This window comes from Macaca nemestrina, chromosome 9 (genome assembly GCF_043159975.1).
Source record: "Macaca nemestrina isolate mMacNem1 chromosome 9, mMacNem.hap1, whole genome shotgun sequence".
In the NCBI taxonomy this organism is placed as follows: domain Eukaryota; kingdom Metazoa; phylum Chordata; class Mammalia; order Primates; family Cercopithecidae; genus Macaca; species Macaca nemestrina.
Genome location: NC_092133.1, coordinates 42855261 through 42873112, shown reverse-complemented (window position 1 = coordinate 42873112; position 17852 = coordinate 42855261). Strand labels below are relative to the sequence as shown.

Below are 17852 nucleotides of genomic sequence, written 5' to 3'. Positions count from 1 at the left end.
GTGCTCCTGTTGAGTAGGTGGATGGTTTGGATGAATGAGAAGTGCCTTGTAGGAATCCAAAGGAATAAATTAAAAGACTTCATCAAACGGAGGAAAATTTGAGTGATGAGGAGGATTCTAGATAGGAGGGTGGCATGAGTAAAGATGCAAGTGTAGCTTCTCCTGGGGGGACTGTGCCTGGATCTGAGCAGAGATATGTGTGTTTGAGATGATGGGAGATGCATTCATATGTGTTGGTGGGATAAGCCCAAGTAGGTGATGCCTTGCAAGTAATGTTAAAGACTTTGGATTAGCATGTAATTAGCATGTAATGTGGTATCCAGGCTGGGACTTTTTGAAACTTAGTTAGTAAAACCTGGACAAACAGAACATTTAAAGCCACAAGTAGTTTTCAGTCATTCAAAACAAAGAAATTTAAACTAGAAAGATAAAGACTTCTGTTTTTTGGGATATCATCTCAAGAAGTCTACAGTACAAAAATGTAAAATAAATACTATTTTCTAAAATGCAGCTACTGTTACCCCAAGAGGCTGGAGATTAGCCTAGAAAGTACCATTATTAAACCATTGTGTTATCATGCAATTGCCTGGTAGGGAATGGGGGACAGAGGAACATGTAAAATCTCAATAGATGGAGGGTGGTATTTCTCTTGAAAGGAGTGAACATCACCACTGTCAATCGCCCTGGGAAGAAGTAGATCCTATGACAGGAAGTAAGAATTGAGAAGGTAGAGCACAGACTAGAGAGGAGGAAAAACTCATCTGTTTCTGTGTGCCTCTGGTGATGAGCCTGACCAGGCTTTGAGTACTTGCAGTGGCGGGCATGAGCGTGTACTTTGTAAGCAAGTCAACATTTAGGCAGAAGGCAGTGGGTTGGCCTGCAGATTCAGAGAAATCACATCTTACATTAGCTCTAAGTTCTCTTCTTGTGCTTCCCCAACCCTTGAGTCAATTTCAATTCACTTTTAGCCTGGCCTAAGCAAGGTGGTAGGGAGAGAAGAACATGCCTGGGACATGTTTGGGTCCTGGTGGTGAAGGGCAGAGCAGAGCCCTTTCCTGAGGCCTGAATGGTAAAAGCATCATAGATGCCACCATGAGCCACAGAGCAGTGATCCTTTGGGATCACAGGCAGTAGTGGCAAAGGCATGAATCATTATTAAACAAAAGAGTTTGTGATAAGCGATTTTCTGAAATAACTGAGGGAAACCACAGGAGCAGGTGGTGGCCAAAGTCATAGTTTAGCAATTTAATGCAAAAAATCTTAGTGTTTAAGCATGTGATGATAAGTCATTCCTCTATCCCCCCTCTCTGAATTTGGAACCTTTAGAGATTTAGATACAGGAGACTAAAGATGAAAACATCAGCTTTATTACTAGTAGCACTGGCTTGGAAATTGTCATATAAACACGGTAAACAACCAGACAGCAGACACACTCTCTCTGTTGTGCCAATGTTCCTGGGGGAAACCACAAAGACAAGAATAGCAGCAGGTGTGTGGGTCCCCAGTGCCCGCTGCCTTCTAAAGAAGAACAAAGTGATCAGTGGAATCAGACATCAACTTTCAGGAAAGGGACTCTGCCCCTTGGGCTGAGAAATTTTAGAGCTGCATTAACAGCTCTGGAGTAAGTAGAGGTCAGAGTACAATATAAGGATAATGTACGGTTCTGGCATGGCAGCTCAGGGTTTGTGGCTGGGGGAACATGAGCCCCTCCCATTGCATAACCAGAAAGCTAGGTCTATGCCTGGCCATTGCTGCTGTGTACTGTGACAAATTCGCAGTGTGAAAGAAAAATACCTTGGGCTCCCTAAATCACTAAGCTAAAGGGAAAAGTCAAGCTGGAAACTGCTTAGGGCAAACCTGACTCCCATTCTATTCAAAGTTATTCCCCTGCTCACTGAGATAAATGCATATCTGATTGCCTCCTTTGGAGAGGTTAATCAGAAACTCAAAAGAATGCAACCATTTGTCTCCTATCTACCTATGACCTGGAAGCCCCCTCCCTGTTTCGAGTTGTCCCACCTTTCCAGAGCAAACCAATGTTCATCCTACATATGTTGATTGATGTCTCATGTCTCTCTAAAATGCATAAAACCAAACTATGCTCTGACCACTTTGGGCACATGTCAGGACCTCCTGAGGCTGTGTCACGGGCGCGTGTGCTCAACCTTGCTTGGTAAAATAAACTTTCTAAATCAACTGAGACCTGTCTCAAATTTTCTGGGTTCACATTAGCATGACCTGTTCCCCCAGCGTTCATGATTGGGAAGCCACCGCCTTTCTCCTGGCCTGCTCAGGAGGCCGGGTCTGATCCTCGGGATTCACTGGGATTGGCCGCCTTCCACCCACAGCTATAATTCATTTCCAAGGAGCTTTGCATCCAGCTCCTTTTCTAGAAGGCTGATGAGTGAGAATCAGTCTTGGACACATTAGGGCTTACCTTTCTGAGCCACCCCAAATGAGCTTCCCACACCGTCTTCCCAAATTGTCCTTACCTTCTCAGATCTGCAGGCCTTCCAGCACAGAGGTAGGATCTGCCTGAATAAAGTTTACTGGTTGGAGGAGCAGAAAACGTATGTGTCCTGAAGCAAGATGCTGTGAAAGAGAAAACCCAAAAAAGGCTGAACTTCAGTCCTTCTTCCAAATCATCAGCTTAGTCATTCACCTAGCCTTGGAGAGGGGAGCAAAGGATGGAGAAACTGTCAGACATATTCTAGTTTTTCCTCCTGGGGAGGGAAGCACAAGTTTTTTGTCTTCTGTGGAAATGTGCAGCAGCTTTGGATCAAAAATAAGCTGGACATGGATGGATGGTGGTGATGGCTTCACAACAGTGTGAATGTATTAAATGCCACTGAACTGTACATGAAAAACTGGTTAAAATAGTAAATTTTATGATATTTTACTATAATCACCCAATCAATGTAAAAAAGGAACTGGATATAATCATGTTTTTGATTTTACTTTTGCTTTGTTTTGAATAGTTAATATATTCGTATGGTTTTAAATGTAGAAAACACAAATGACCCCTTCATCATCTTTTCCTAGCTAATGCAGTTTCTTCTTCAGAGGCAAACAATAAAAGCAGCATTTTTGTATTCTTCCAGAGATATTTTATGCATTCTCTAGCAAATACTTGTTTTAAAATTTTTTTGACACAAATGGTATTATATGTTACACACTGTTCTGCAATTTGCATTTTAACTTAATGAAATTTCTTGGGGAATGCTCCATATCAGTGTTTCAGAGTTCCAGCATTCATAGAGCTACACATTTTCCTAGAGCACAGATTTCTGTAGTTGGTTTAACCAGTCCCCTTTATGGTGCAAATATAGATGTTTTTACTCTTTTGTTGTTCCAAACAGTGAATAACCTGTTATGTGTGTCATTTCTCACATTTATCTACTCATAAGATAAATTCATAGACATGGAATTGTCCAATCTTGGTTTTAATAGTTTTCATTATAGGCAAACTTGACTTTAATACTGTTGCGTAGACATTTGGAATGCAGTGCTAACTGACCAAGACCTCTAATCTGACTGGCTATCCAGAAAAGTGACGATACCTTTCCTACTCACAGATCATTGTTCCACAGTTTCATATGTGCACTAAGGTGGGAAAACCATCAAACAGACCCCAAGAAAATAATGTCCATTTTCAAAAAGCAACTCTTTCTGGCAGAGGTCTGATTAGCCCATAACATATAACTATCTGATTATAAGTGAACTTTCTTAAAATAATTTTTAATATTTTTCCCACTGTAATTTTTTCATGTTTCTATGCATGCTATACATTTTTGTTTTGTAACAATTAAAGAGCCCTGACAGGTTAGCCAGAGAAAGTAATATTTATTATCTGTGTATTAAGGTGAGAAAACAAGGAACATAGGCCAAGGGAAATTGCCACTTGTCCAAAGTCACCTAGCAAGTTAGTGGGAGAGCCTGGACTAAAATGCAGGTCACAACCTAATCCCATGCTCTGTTCACTAATCTGTATTTGTCCTTTTTGCCAGTTCTCAAAAGTAAGTGAGCTGTTCCTGAAGCTATTAGGTCCAGGAGAGGTCTCAGTTTATGGGCAGCTGACGATGTCTCACTATGAAGAACTTGTCCTGATGGTGTGCAACTGTTGAAAATGAATAGCAGGGATCTTCCATAGGAGGTCCAGGAAGGCTGATATCTTCCAGGTTTGCCTATAGGCTTATGTGGCTCACATGCCAAGAGGGGAATAGGTAAGTCTGAGCTTGGAGGACGTTTGATGGTGCTAAGAAGAGAAGAACCAGGGGTGAGTGAACTTTGTGCAATGGGGAAGAATTTTTCACATTGTGTGTACTAAAATGCTATGAACTATGAATACTGTCATCCTTTGCATAATGATGTTTCAGCCAACAATAGATCACATATACTATGGTGGTCTCATAAGATTATACTCGAGCTGAAAAATTCCTATTGTCTATTGACGTAGCCATCATAACATAGTACACAATGCATTATCCATGTGTTTGTGGTGATGCTGGTGTAAACAAACCTACTGCACTGCCAGTCATATGAAAGTGTAGCATGTACAATTATGTACAGTACATAATACTGGATGATGGTAATAAATGACTATGTTACTGGTTTATGTATTTACTATGCTATCATTTTAATTGCAATTTTAGACTGTGCTCCTTCTACATATAAAAGAACAAAATTAACTGTAAAGCAGCCTTAGGCAGGTCCTTCAGGAGGTATTCCGGAGGAGGGCACTGTTATCATAGGAGATGACAGCTCCATCCTGTTATCGCCCCAAAGACCTTCCAGTGGGACAAGATGTGGAGGTAGAAGACCGTGATATTGATGATCCTGACTCTGCGTAGGCCTAGGCTAATGTGTGTGTCTTAGTTGTTAAAAAAGTTGAAAAAGTAAAAAACAACTTAAAAATGTTTATTAGAATAAAGCTTACAGAATAAAGACATAAAGAAAGAAAATATTTTTGTACAGCCATAGAATTCGTGTTTTAAGCTTAGTGTTATTACAAAAGAATCAAAACTTTCAAAACGTTTAAAAGTTTATAAAGTAAAAAAGTTGTAGTTGGCCGAGTGTGGTGGCTCACACCCGTAATCCCAGCACTTTGGGAGGCCGAGGCGGGTGGATCATGAGGTCAGGAGTTCGAGACCAGTCTGGCCAACATGACGAAACCCCATCTCTACTAAAAATACAAAAATTAGCAGGGTGTGGTGGCAGATGTCTGTAATCCCCGCTACTCGCGAGGCTGAGGCAAGAGAATTGTTTGAACCCGGGAGGCGGAGGTTGCAGTGAGCTGAGATGGCGCCACTGCACTCCAGCCTGGGTGACAGAGCAAGACTCTTTCAAAAAAAAAAAAAAAAAAAGTTATAGTTTAATTTTTAAGGTTAATTTATTATTGAAGAAAAAGTTTTAATGAGTTTAGTGTAGCCTAGGTGTACAGTGTTTATTAGAGTCTACAAGAGTGTATAGTAATGTCCTAGGCCTTCACATTCACTCATCACTTACTGACTCACAGAGAGCAACTTCCAGTCCTGGGAACTTCATTCATGGTGAGTGTCCTATGCAGGTGTATTACTTTGTATCTTTTGCACTATATTTTTACTGTATTTTTTCTATGTTTAGAAATGTTTGGATACACAAGCACTAGTGTGTTACAAATGCCTACAGTATTCATTCAGTACAGCAACATGCTGTTGTAGGCTAGAAGCAATAAGCTACACCATGTAGCCTAGGTGTGCATTAGGCTACACTATCTAGCTTTGTGTAAGTACCTTCTTTGAAGCTTGCACAATGACAAAATTGCCTAATGACACATTTCTCAGAACATAGCCCCATCATTAAGCTACGCGACCTAAACCCTTCCTATGCAATGAAAACTCAGGTGACATAGAAAAAAACAGAGAACTCAAGCATTGCATACAGAGAAGCCATTCTTGGAACAGCAGACAATAGGCATTGCATTAGATCAGAGCAGCTCAGAGTATACCTATGGTCAACAAGAAATGTTCTCAAAGTCTGAACTTTGAGCTATAGTAGACAGAGAAACTAAGAATTCCTTGAAGCTAGTATTTCCAACCTTGGTGTAAGAGTCTATTCTGAGTGTTTTAACAAACTATCTTCAGATCTGGCTGGAGTAACACAGTGAAGGTTTGTGTCTGACCCATCACAATTGGGTATGGCTGTATGAGGGAGGTGTGAGGAAGGCTCTGCTCCACGTGTTCATGGAAGTGGCCTTGATCACCAGCCTAGCACTTCACTGGCAGGGCTCAGTCCATGACATCTAGTGGCTGGGAAGCTGGGAAATGAGCTTTCCTTTGTGCTCAGAAGTAGGACTCGGGTGAACACATAGCAGTGTCTCTGCTCCATCCACATAAACTGGCTCAGAACTTGAATGGAAAGAGACACTGAAGAGGGCACCAAGTATATGAGAACAGGGACAGGGAAAGAAACAAAGATCTAAACAGGATCAGATAGAGATATTTGCCTATAGACAAGTCCTTGGTTAAAAGACCGTGGAAATTGATTCCAGAACTCTAGCCTATATTATTTATGGTTTGTGGGACATAGAAATATGTTCTGGTTACCTGTGTAATAAACTGTGCATACTTCTTTTTTCAGAGTTGGAGTCAATCACGCTCTGTTGGCCTTTTTTGCTGTCTTTACAAAGTCATGGGTTAAAGAACCCTACCGGGTACTTCTAACATGAGGTGTCTGGGCTGGGAGAGTCTTATTGGCAATTGAGGTCAAGACGCTTTGTCCAGAGGCACAGAGCAGAAAGGTTCTTGGTCCACAGACACCTTAAAACAAGGCCACCCTGTCCGGGTTTATTCCTTTGTGGCGGCCTACACATTTCTTATATCCTGGAAAAACTAGTGAGCAAGCAAGCGTCAACCTCAGAGTCCCTGACGGGGTTATTTTGAAACCACACACCATGAAAACTCTCAGGGAAGTTAAAAAACAAACAATCATAACCAAGGCAGTTAAGCTGTTTTGAAAAGAGGTGGAGCTTCATTACTTCAAACCCAAACTTCTGCAAGCCTGGCAACCACCTTACATCAAAATAAATGTCCATCTGCTAACTGAAATGTTTAAAACACAGGTGAGCTCTATTCTCTGAAATACAACCCTTCTCTAACCTGAGAAATGTAAATACCTATGAAGGTGGGTCCATGAAGGGGCGGTTGATGAGGATGGGCCTATGTAAGAGTGTGTGTTGAGGTTGTTACTTGTGTTTGTGTTACCCTGTGGATGTGTGTGTTTGTGTGTGTGAGAGAGAGACTCAGAGCAGGAAGAGGAAGGCAACTCACGTGGATCCATGTTTTTCATAACATTGTGTGAAACTCAAGTTAATTGACTGTAAAGAAACAGGAACCCACAAGTAACTGACATTAGTACTGCTGAAAGGCTCCCGGAAGACCTAACTCTTGCTGGCTCCGTAATCACAAGCACCTGCAAAGCTCTGCCTTCGTGAGGAGAGGGCAGAACACACCTGCTAGCCGACATCTGCCTGGAGGAAGGAAAGACAGAGCTTCAATCCTGAACACAGAGCGCAGGTCTCTCTTCTGTGCTTGGCTGTCATGCTCAGTTGCATTGTGCGTGGGTCTGCCTGCCAGCCTGCACTGAATTTTGTAGCACTGTTCCAGGGTTTACTAACTGCACTCTGTTCCCAAAGACCTGTTGCCCCTACCTGTGTGCTCCCAGAGGAATCTGGTTTCTATAACAACAGACCCCATCACCAGCGTGGTGCACAAGGCCACCTGCCAATCTCTGCTGATTAAGCCCAGCCCTCAGCCTGTCCCCTCCAGACCTGTCACACCGATTCCCATTCACGCACCAGCACTGATCATCAGTATTTCCCAAGAGTGGAAAGGGGAAAACGGAGACTCAGTAAATATGTAAATAAAAGCAGAGGTTTCGTAAGCCATTCTAATCTTGATATAGTTTGCATTTCCTTCGCTGTTGCTTTATAAAAGCCCTTTTAAGCTTGCAGCAAGAAGAATAGGAAGTCAGCTGTCAATTGGCTTACTATGATGTTTTCTCAGTCATATTTTGAAAGAGAAGTTGAATTCAAGGTTTTCCAAAAATCTGCAAACAGCAGCATGCTGCATTTATGGAAATGACACCTTTTATGGGTTTTTCTCTTTCATGGGTAGGATTTTTCTGAGAGACCACATTGGGAGAAGAGAATAGGTGAGGAGTTGCTCTGTGAGCTTGCTGCAATCTGGAAGGAATAAAGTTGCAGAAATAGGAAATCGGAAGCAGAAATAGGAAATCGGAAAGTCTTAAGGACTACGATTTTTGTATTGCAGCTGGATTCACATTTGCAGCCATCCTTTTAATAAGACGAGCCACTCGACTAATGCGTGCTCTGAAGGAGCGAACAGAACTGACTAAACTAATGCAGAAGCAGGGGCTCAGTGGCTGCAGATTACATGAAAAATTGCCACTTGCAGTTGCAGGGCCCCATTGTGAGCATCAGTCCTCTGGGGGAATGCTGGGCTACTTCTTTCTTTGCCAATTGTAGTTGCTAAGAGCAGGTGACCTCACACACTGTTTTAGCAACCCTTACTGCTGGGAATTATTCTCTTGGGAAGTTCAGAAGCTGGCAAAATAAATCTTTATGTTCACTCTGCTTATATTCTAACAACACTGACTAAAATCCTCTGCTTTGAAAAGGAAATATTCTTCCCAGGCAAATGCAACTGATGGAATAGATTCTCTGTGTGTGGCTTTGAAGGTGTTAAAGTAATGATAATAATTGCTTTCATTTTGATAAGCTTTACAGGCTCCAGAGTTCTCTCACGAGTTCCATTTCATTTGATATTTGCAGTTACCATGTGAGGTAAGCAGAGCTGACCTTGACTGGCATCCCTATCAGAAGCTCAGTGGGATTAAATGGCTTGCCAATGTCACAAGGTGAGAAGTTGACACGAATTGCAATGCAAATATTCTGGCAAATAAGTTAGCAGGCTTTCTATTCTACCATTCTGCTCAACTTAAAAAATAATCCTGAGGATTTTTAAAACTGTAATGGCCACTCATGCACAAGCCCCTGGAATATTCACAGGCTGATGAAAGCAATCTATTTTGGTGATTCAGGGAATATTGAGCTGCTGGTTTGGAGCAAAAGCAGCTGATGCAAATAAGCGTGATATATTCATATATTCATCTGTTTGAAAGAAATCTGATGGCAGGAATTTTCTCCCAACAAAGCAGATTCTAGGATGTGCCAGCATCTGTACAAATGCATGTCATTCTTTGCAACCTCCATACTTATAGGGGGACCACAGACTCCTTGAGTATGAAGACTAGGCAGAATCTTAGAGGTAATTTTATTCAACTTCATGCTACATGGGAGGAAAGCAGGTTCAGAGAGCAGCGTTTGCCCAGGTCACACATTTAATAGTTGTCAGAAGTAGGACAAGACCCCAGACCTCCAGATATCACACTCAGTTCAGAGTGACTCTTCTGAGTCCCTGGGAGGTTCCAAGTTACTACAGTACCACTAAATTATATGCACTGCAGTATTTTAGCAGATGAGTGCAGTAAGGCCTTTTAGCAGGATTTAGAGCAACAAAGGCTGAAATCAAAAGCCTTTGATTAGCTTAAAGTTGTTCTGAGAGTGGATCTCTCCAGAGTGCAGGTTCACTGAAAATCAGCGTCCTACAGCCTCAGCATTGGAGTGCAAAGCTGGAGTTGGCTGGTGCTTGGTGTGGTGTGATGGCTGGGGTAGGATTTGGCTCTGTGATCCTGTGCTTTCTACATGGCTTAGTTTATCAGCCAGGGCACAGTGTGAGTCCCAGAAAACCTGGCCAAAACAATCCTAACCCATGTAGCAAGGGGCTACGGTATTTATTCAGGGGCTTTCTCAGAAGGCTTTCCAAATAGTCCACTGGAAGGTCTATTTTCAAACCTCAGTCCAAGACCAAACCACTTAGAGTTATGTCAGCAGCTGTGCCCTAGGTGTTCCTGAGCTGTTGTCAGCAGGTTTCTAAAAGAACCACACTGGCTTGGGACTCGCACTGTGCCTCTGAAGGAAAATCCTGAGAGTAGGGTCAATAAGAAACTTTCCCTTACCTCTCTGCATCAGGAAATTGATCAGACAAAATAGGGTTGAGGGATGCTTCTATGGTGTAGCAGATACTGTGTGGTGTGCTGTACTGACCCATCTCAGGACAAAAGCACATACCCTCCCAGATGATGGGAATGTGGCCTGCTGATGGCCCATAGCTGAGTTTCACCACGGATTGTCCTTGGTCAACGGTTGCTGCCTTATGCAAGATTGCAATGCCTTCCCTGGGAATAGCCTGCATCTGACCACAAGCCAATATAGAGGTACAAAAGTTTGGCCCCTTTGTTCAAGTTGGGCCCTCTTTGAAGGACTACCCTAACTCCACAGCTCCCCGGGGGTTGGGTTGAGGCCTCTATGCTACTGCATTAGAGTGCAACTCTCCATCAGTGCAAGCCTGCATCCCCCACCCTTTTACAGATGTTGTTTCCCCACAGCACTCCCCAGGAAACACCTGCATGCAAATCTTTGTCCCAGAATCTTTTTCCCAGGGACCTTGGCATACCACAGACACACAGACATGCACACACTCAGACACATTCTCTTTTGCCTTCTTTGGTTCCAGCATCTTGTCACCCAATGGAGAATACTCCATCAACAACTCCATATCAAATGTCTGCAAGGTTCTTTTCTATGCAATCAGCCAAAGAAATCTGTATTCCTTTCCTATGGCTGCTGTAACAAATGACAACGAACTTGGTGGCTTCAGACAACACACATTTATGCTTTCATGGTTCTGGAGGCCAGATGTCCAACATCATCAGTTTTACTAGGCCAACCTCAAGGTGTCAGCAGGGCTGGGCTCCTCTAGACGCTCTAGGGGAGAATGCAGTTTCTTTCCTTTTCCGGCTTTTAGAGCTGAATTCTTTGCATTCCTTGGCTTGTGGTCCCTTCCTCCATCTTCAAAGCCAGCAGTGTAACATCTTGCTTCAGTGGTTATGCTACCTTCTCCTTTTGTGTCAAATCTCTCTTGGCCTCCACTTTGTAAGGACATTTATGATTGCATTTAAGACCCACCTGGATAATGCAGGCTAACCTCCACATCTCAAGAACCTTATCTAATCACACCTGCAAAGTCTCCTGCCATATAAGGAAATAATCACAGGTTCTAGGGATTAGGACTTGGAGATCCTTGTGGGCTGTTATTTAGCCTACCACAGAATCATAGAGCAGGTTCTGAGACACATACATTATGATTTCAATTTGTAGTTTATCTCCGCCCCAAAGTGAGGTAGCCTCAGAATCTTCTTTTTGCCATCCATTTGCTATTGTCCCAGGCAAACTGGTCTCAGCTGGGATGGCTACTTCTTGATTTAGGTCTTTATTAGGATACACCAGTAATTGTTACATTTTTACCTGCCGCTACTAGAACCCCTCTCTCTGTTTCCCTCCCTACCCCCGCCAGTGGCTGCCTTTCTACTCCTCTACTCACCAAATTGTGTCTGCACTCACTAAGCTACCCTGTTGTTTATGTGAGAGTAACACCGTGGCCACACTGTGGCACTGGGGGTGGGGGTAGGGGGTAGGGTAGAAGGCGGGGGGAATAGAATAGTGTTTTAAGCCTAATCAGCAGATTCCTGTGTCACTTCCTTAAAGCATTCTCTGTCAGTAGCAATTTGGGAGGATACTGCATGACCCTTCAGAATGGAATTGGAATGGCTGATCTTCACATACTCATTGACCAGAAATAAGACCAAGAAATCTTCTGCAATCTCATTTTTTCCCACCCCCAATGATCTATTTTTTTTAAAATTGTATTGATTGGTTGAGAAGTCTTTTTTTTTTTTTTTCGAGAGAGAGAGAGAGGGAGAGAGAGAGAGGAAGAGAGAGAGAAACACAGAGAGAGAGGATCTCACTCTGTCACCCAGGCTGGAGTATAGTGACGCAGTCATAGTTCACTGCAGCCTCGATCTCCTGAGCTCAAGTGATCCTCCCAGCTCAGCCTCCCAAGAAGCTGAGATCACAGGCCAATGCCACCATGCCTAGCTAATTTTTTGTATTTTTTTGTAGAGATAGGGTCTCACTTTTTTGCCCAGACTGGTCTTGAACTCCTGGGCTCAAGTGATTCTCCCGCCTCGGCCTCCCAAAGTGCTGGGATTACAGACATGAGCATCATGCTCAGCCTCCTACCCCCAATTCTTTTAGCTTGTTGTTTCTACCTCCTCTCTGGACCATATGGCTTGATCTACATATTTGTCTCCCCCACTAGAATGTGAGCTCCTTTCTTCATCTTTCTGCTCCAACGTAGCAACTACCCAGGGGCCACCTAACAGAACATGGCCGCTGCAGAGGAACCCTGCCACCTGCAGTCAGTGACATGGCCTAGGTCCCAGAGGCCTCGGGGTGCCTCACACACAAGGACAGGCACCAACACCCGGTGACATTTTGACAGTCAAATGGAACCTGTGACTGCCATCTGTAGATGTGCCAGCCAAGAATGTGACCCTGGGGAAAGCCCTTCACACAGGTCTTTCCTTGGTGTATTTATATTTAGTTCCTGTGAAAAACTGCAGTTGTTTTACTCAGTGACAGGCAGCAAAAGATAACCAAAAAGAATGAGAAACAATTGTTCCCTTTCTCCCTGTTAGAAGACCGTACTCTTTGAATTTGGGACCACAGCTCTCTGACAACTAGCTCTCCCACGCCTGGTTCATGAGATGTCATAAATGTTGATTGTATTAAAGACAAATCAGAGGGAAAGGACTTGAATTCTGGTTCTAAGGTTTTAAAAAATATTTCCACACTTTAATTTTTAAATTAAGAAAGATTTTGTACATATGGAAAGGTGCAGAATATAAAACAGACAACCATATGCCTACCATCCAGATTAAACAACTGTTAACATTTTCTCATATTTACTTCAGATCCCTTGAAACAAAAGAAAGACAAAAAGATATGGCTAAAGCCTTGGCCCCCTTCACTCCCATCCCTCCCGTCTTCCCCTCTACAGAGCAACCTCTGCCTGAAGTTGATGTGTGTCATTTACATGCATGATCTTGTGCTTTCACTACATATTTGTATATCCACAACAATACTAGTGTTTTGTGTACATTCTTAATTTACATAAATGGCATCATATTGTAAATTCTCTTGCAACTTGGCTTTTCTTACTCAACAGTACATTTTAGAGACTTATTTATGTTGTGTGGATACAGTGTAGACCTAGTTCATTCATTTTAACTTAATTGTGAAATACCATAGTTTACTTATCCATTTCCCTATTGGGTAAAATTAGTTATTGCTTTATTGTTGTTGTTGTTTATTGCAATGAACATGCCTGTGCCTGCATCTTTGTGCACGTGTTTTGTTAGTGTAAATGCCCTGAAGTGAAATTGCCAATTAGTAGGAAATATACTTCTTTACCTTCCTTAGCAGAGACAAATTGTTCTCCCAGGTGGTTGTACCTATTTGGACTCATGCTAGATTAGAAATTCCTGTGTTCCTACATCCTTACCATCATTTGTGAGGCTTTTAATTTTTCTTGTCCAATAAGTACAAATGGCATTTTATTGTTTTAATTTACATCTCTCTAATTATTCATGAGCTTAAGCATTTTTACATGTTTACTAACCAGTTGTGTATGTGCATGTGTGTGCATGTGTGACAGAGAGAGAGAAACCAGTTTTAATCCTTTGTTCTTTTCTTATAAATTTAGAGTTGTATTTATTCTGAAGTTCTTATCTGAGTTGAAAAATGTTCTCACAAATGGTATCTTGCCTTTTAATTTTGTTTATGTCATGTTCTATTATAAATAGCTTTTTAATTTTCATGTAGTTAAATTTATATGTCTTTTCAAGGTTTGTGGGCATTTGTCCCTTAGTTAATAAATCTGTTTCTAACTCTACATTCAAGATATTCTCCCACATTGTTTTCTAAAAATTCTACATTTTTTTCCCTTCACATTTAAATTTTTGTCCATCTGGAATTTACTTTTGCTTATGTGATGAGTAGGGATCTAATTTTATCTTTTTCCAAGCAGAAAGTTAATTGTCAAGGATAATCCAGACTTTCCCGCTGTTTGAAATGTCATTTCTGGTGGGTTTTTTTTCTTTTTTAGATGGAGTTTTGCTCTTGTCACCCAGGTTGGAGTGCAGTGGCATAATCTCGGCTCACTGCAACCTTTGCCTCCCGGGTTCAAGCGATTCTCCTGCCTCAGCCTCCTGAGTATCCAGGATCATAGGCGCAAGCCACGCCCCCCCTGGGTGATTTTTTGTATTTTCAGTAGAGACGGGGTTTCGCCATGCTGGGCAGGCTGATCTCGAACTCAGGTGATCCGCCCACCTCGGCCTCCCAAAGTGCTGGGATTACAGGCAAGAGCCACCATGCCTGGCTGACATGTCATTTCTGTTAAATACAAATTCCCATATATAAGTGGATCAATTCCTAGACTCTACCATTCTGTTGGTTCATTTGTCTATCCCCACACCCATACGAGAATTTTAACATTATTGTAGTTAAAGAGCAACTCTTAACAGCTGTTGCGGTGTTTATCCACTATTTTTTTTTTTTTTTTTTTTTTTTAGCTCAAATTTGTTTTGGTTTTCATTAGTCTTTCCTCTTCCAGTGTTTTAGGATCAACTAGTGGATTCCTCAGAAAAATGCTATTGGAATTGATAACGGAAAAGTATCTAAATAGGTTAATTTGGAAAAATTTTGCCATTTGTACTATACTTCTCTACGGTAAATGTGATATATCTATTTAGGCCTTTTTATATTTATATCATTTAATATGGATTTATAATTTTTTCTGTAAAGATTTATATATTTTTATTACCCATATTATGAGGTATTTATAGTGCTTGCTACAACTGTAAATAGTAGCTTCTGAAAAATGATATTTTCTAACAATTTGTTGTAGGTGTTCAGGGACCATCTTTAAAAATCAGTTTTTAATTAGGTAACTTGTTGACTTTCCTTACTTCTTTCAATAGTTGGCTATTACTTATTTTTGATTTTTTAAACTAGATAATTATAGCATCCAAAATTAATAATACGTGGCTCACGCCTGTAATCCCAACACTTTGGGAGGCTGAGGCGGGCAGATCACCTGAGGTCAGGAGTTCGAGACCAGCCTGGCCAACATGGTGAAACCAAGTCTCCACTAAAAATAGAAAAATCAGCCAGGCATAGTGGCAGGCACCTGTAGTGCCAACTACTTGGGAGGATGTGGCAGGAGAATTGCTTGAACCCAGGAGGCAGAGGTTGCAGTGGCCAAGATCACCCCACTGCACTCTAGCCTGGGCAACAGAGCAAAACTCCATCTCAAAACACACACACACACACACACACACACACACACACACACACACACAATAAAAAACAAAAAAAACCAAAATTAATGATACTTTCATTTCTTCCTTTTGAATCTTTATTTTATTTCTTTACTTATTATCGCTTTACTGAATAGGACTTACAAAGCAATGCTAAATAAGGGCTTTTGACAGTAGGCATCCTTCCCTTACTCCTGAACTTAACTGGAATTATTTTAGAGATTCACAAAGCATAACTTTCACTGTAGATTTCTGGTAGATCACTTTATTGGGTTATTATTTTTATTTCTAACATGCTAAAATATTTTGGTTATTAACGGGTATTGAATTTTATCAAATGCATTTTCTGCACCTCTTGAAGTGATCATATTTTTTTCTTCTTTATTATGTGTGTACAGTAAGTTACCTTAATAACTTTTCTATGGTTAAACTTTTACTTCTTAAGTAGTCCAGCTTTGTCATAATGTAATATTTTTAAACACTACTAGATACAGTTTGCTAATATTTGATTTCAAAATGTTACATGTTTATAAGTGACATTAGCCCACACTTTTCCTCTTCTGTAGTGTCTGTTCCAGTTTTTGTTTTCAATGTTATATTAATATCATATAATGGGTTGAAACATTTTCAGTCTTTTCTTTTTTCTGTATCAGATTGTACAAAATAGAAATCAAATTTTTCCTGAAACTTGGGGAGAACTTACCTGCAAAACTATCTGAGGTAACGACTATTTTTTTGTGACTAGATTTTTTTGTTTTGTTTTGTTTTGAGACAGAGTCTTGCTCTGTCGCCCAGGCTGGAGTGCAGTGGCACCATCTCAGCTCACTGCAAGCTCCGCCTCCCGGGTTCACGCCATTCTCCTGCCTCAGCCTCCGTGTAGCTGGGACTACAGGCGCCCGCCGCCACGCCTGGCTAATTTTTTGTATTTTTTCAGTAGAGACGGGGTTTCACCGTGTTCTCCAGGATGGTCTGGATCTCCTGACCTCGTGATCCGCCCACCTCGGCGTCCCAAAGTGCTGGGATTACAGGCTGAGCCACCGCGCCTGGCTGTGACTAGATTTTTAATTATTGATTAAATATTTAAGGCCATAGGTTTATTCAGCTTTTTTACTTTTTAGTTACATTTTCTGGAAATGTTTTTATTTTATCTAAAAGTTAAATATTAGTGGCATAAGGTCATATACAGCAGTCTCATGTTTTTGTAAATGTGTGTTATATCTATTGTTACATATTTTTCTTTCCCAATACGGTTCATTTGGACCATCTTTCTTTTTCTTCTAATCTTAGACCCTTGTTGGCCATCTCAGTTGCTTTTTTTCTGTTTCACTATTTTTTGCCCATATCTGTGTCTTCTTTCCTTTGTATTTTCTTACATTAACAGTTATTTTTTTTTTCTGACTTCCTGGATTGATTACACATGTTCATTAGTTATCAACCTTTCTTCTTTTCAGGTGTGTGTGTGAATATCTAAAATTTTCTCTCCAAAGTATTGCTTTAGCTACATCTCCAAAATTTCTATGTTCAGTTTTCCCCTTGTCATTCAGGTCTATTTTTAAATCTCCATTATGATTTCTACTTTGACTCATTAATTATATAGAAATGTTTCAAAATTTCCAAACACCTGGTTCCTTTTTTTGGTTACATTTTTGTAATTTATTTTCAGTTTAATAGCATGTGAAAAGGGAATGTGGTCTATAGGACTGATTCATTTTTTATTTTTAGATACTTTTTTGTGGCCAAGTATGTGGTCATCCAAAAATAAGTTCAATGTGTATTTTCTAATTGTTAAGTACAGAAATGTTATGCTCGAGTTATTAAAACTGTTATTTCAAATTTTGGTATGTTTACTAATTATTTTGTTTGCTTGAGCTATTTATTATTGAGCATTGTATTAAAATATCTTATGTGGCTGTGGATTGCTTGATTTTTTTGTGATTCTGGTCATTTGTGGTTCATATATTTTGAGACTACATTCTGAAAAGTCTACAATTTTGGAAGTTTTAGATCTTCATGTCGAACGGTGCCTTGCCTACCTGTATGATTATACCTCAATTGTCTTTAAGTCTTCTTCCTCTTGGAACTAAGTCAGGTCCAGGGGGACCTTGATGCCATTGCTTATGCCTCATTTGCCCTGCTCTTAGATTGAGGGTTTTTGTTTTGTTTTGTTTTGTTTTGTTTTTGAGACAGAGTCTCACTCTGTGGCCCAGGCTGGAGTGCAGTGGCACAGTCATGGCTTACTGCAGCCTCACACTCCTTGGCTCAAGTGATCCTTCTGCCTCAGCCTCCCAAAGTGCTGGGATTACAGGCATGAACCACCACACCTGACTGGATGAAGTTTCACAACCCACTTTTGAGACGCTGGTTTTGCTAACTTTGCTCCAGGATACCCGTTATGCTGCCACCCATGCACTGCCTTGCTCCAAGTCCACTGCTGTAAGGGAGCATTTCCACTTATTTGGTGATTCTACTTTTAGCCATCTCCAAGCTTTGTTAAAATTAGAGATTGAATTTTA

General features: G+C 41.1%; 1 long non-coding RNA gene across 1 annotated transcript in view; it reads right to left on the bottom strand.

Moving 5' to 3' along the window:
• LOC139356058 (uncharacterized) overlaps positions 1-17852 on the bottom strand; it is a 115784-nt gene that overhangs the window by 45135 nt on the left and 52797 nt on the right. The window contains exon 2 of the long non-coding RNA XR_011607432.1: positions 2493-2592. This is a non-coding gene — a long non-coding RNA (uncharacterized lncRNA). The remainder of the gene's footprint in view (positions 1-2492; positions 2593-17852) is intronic.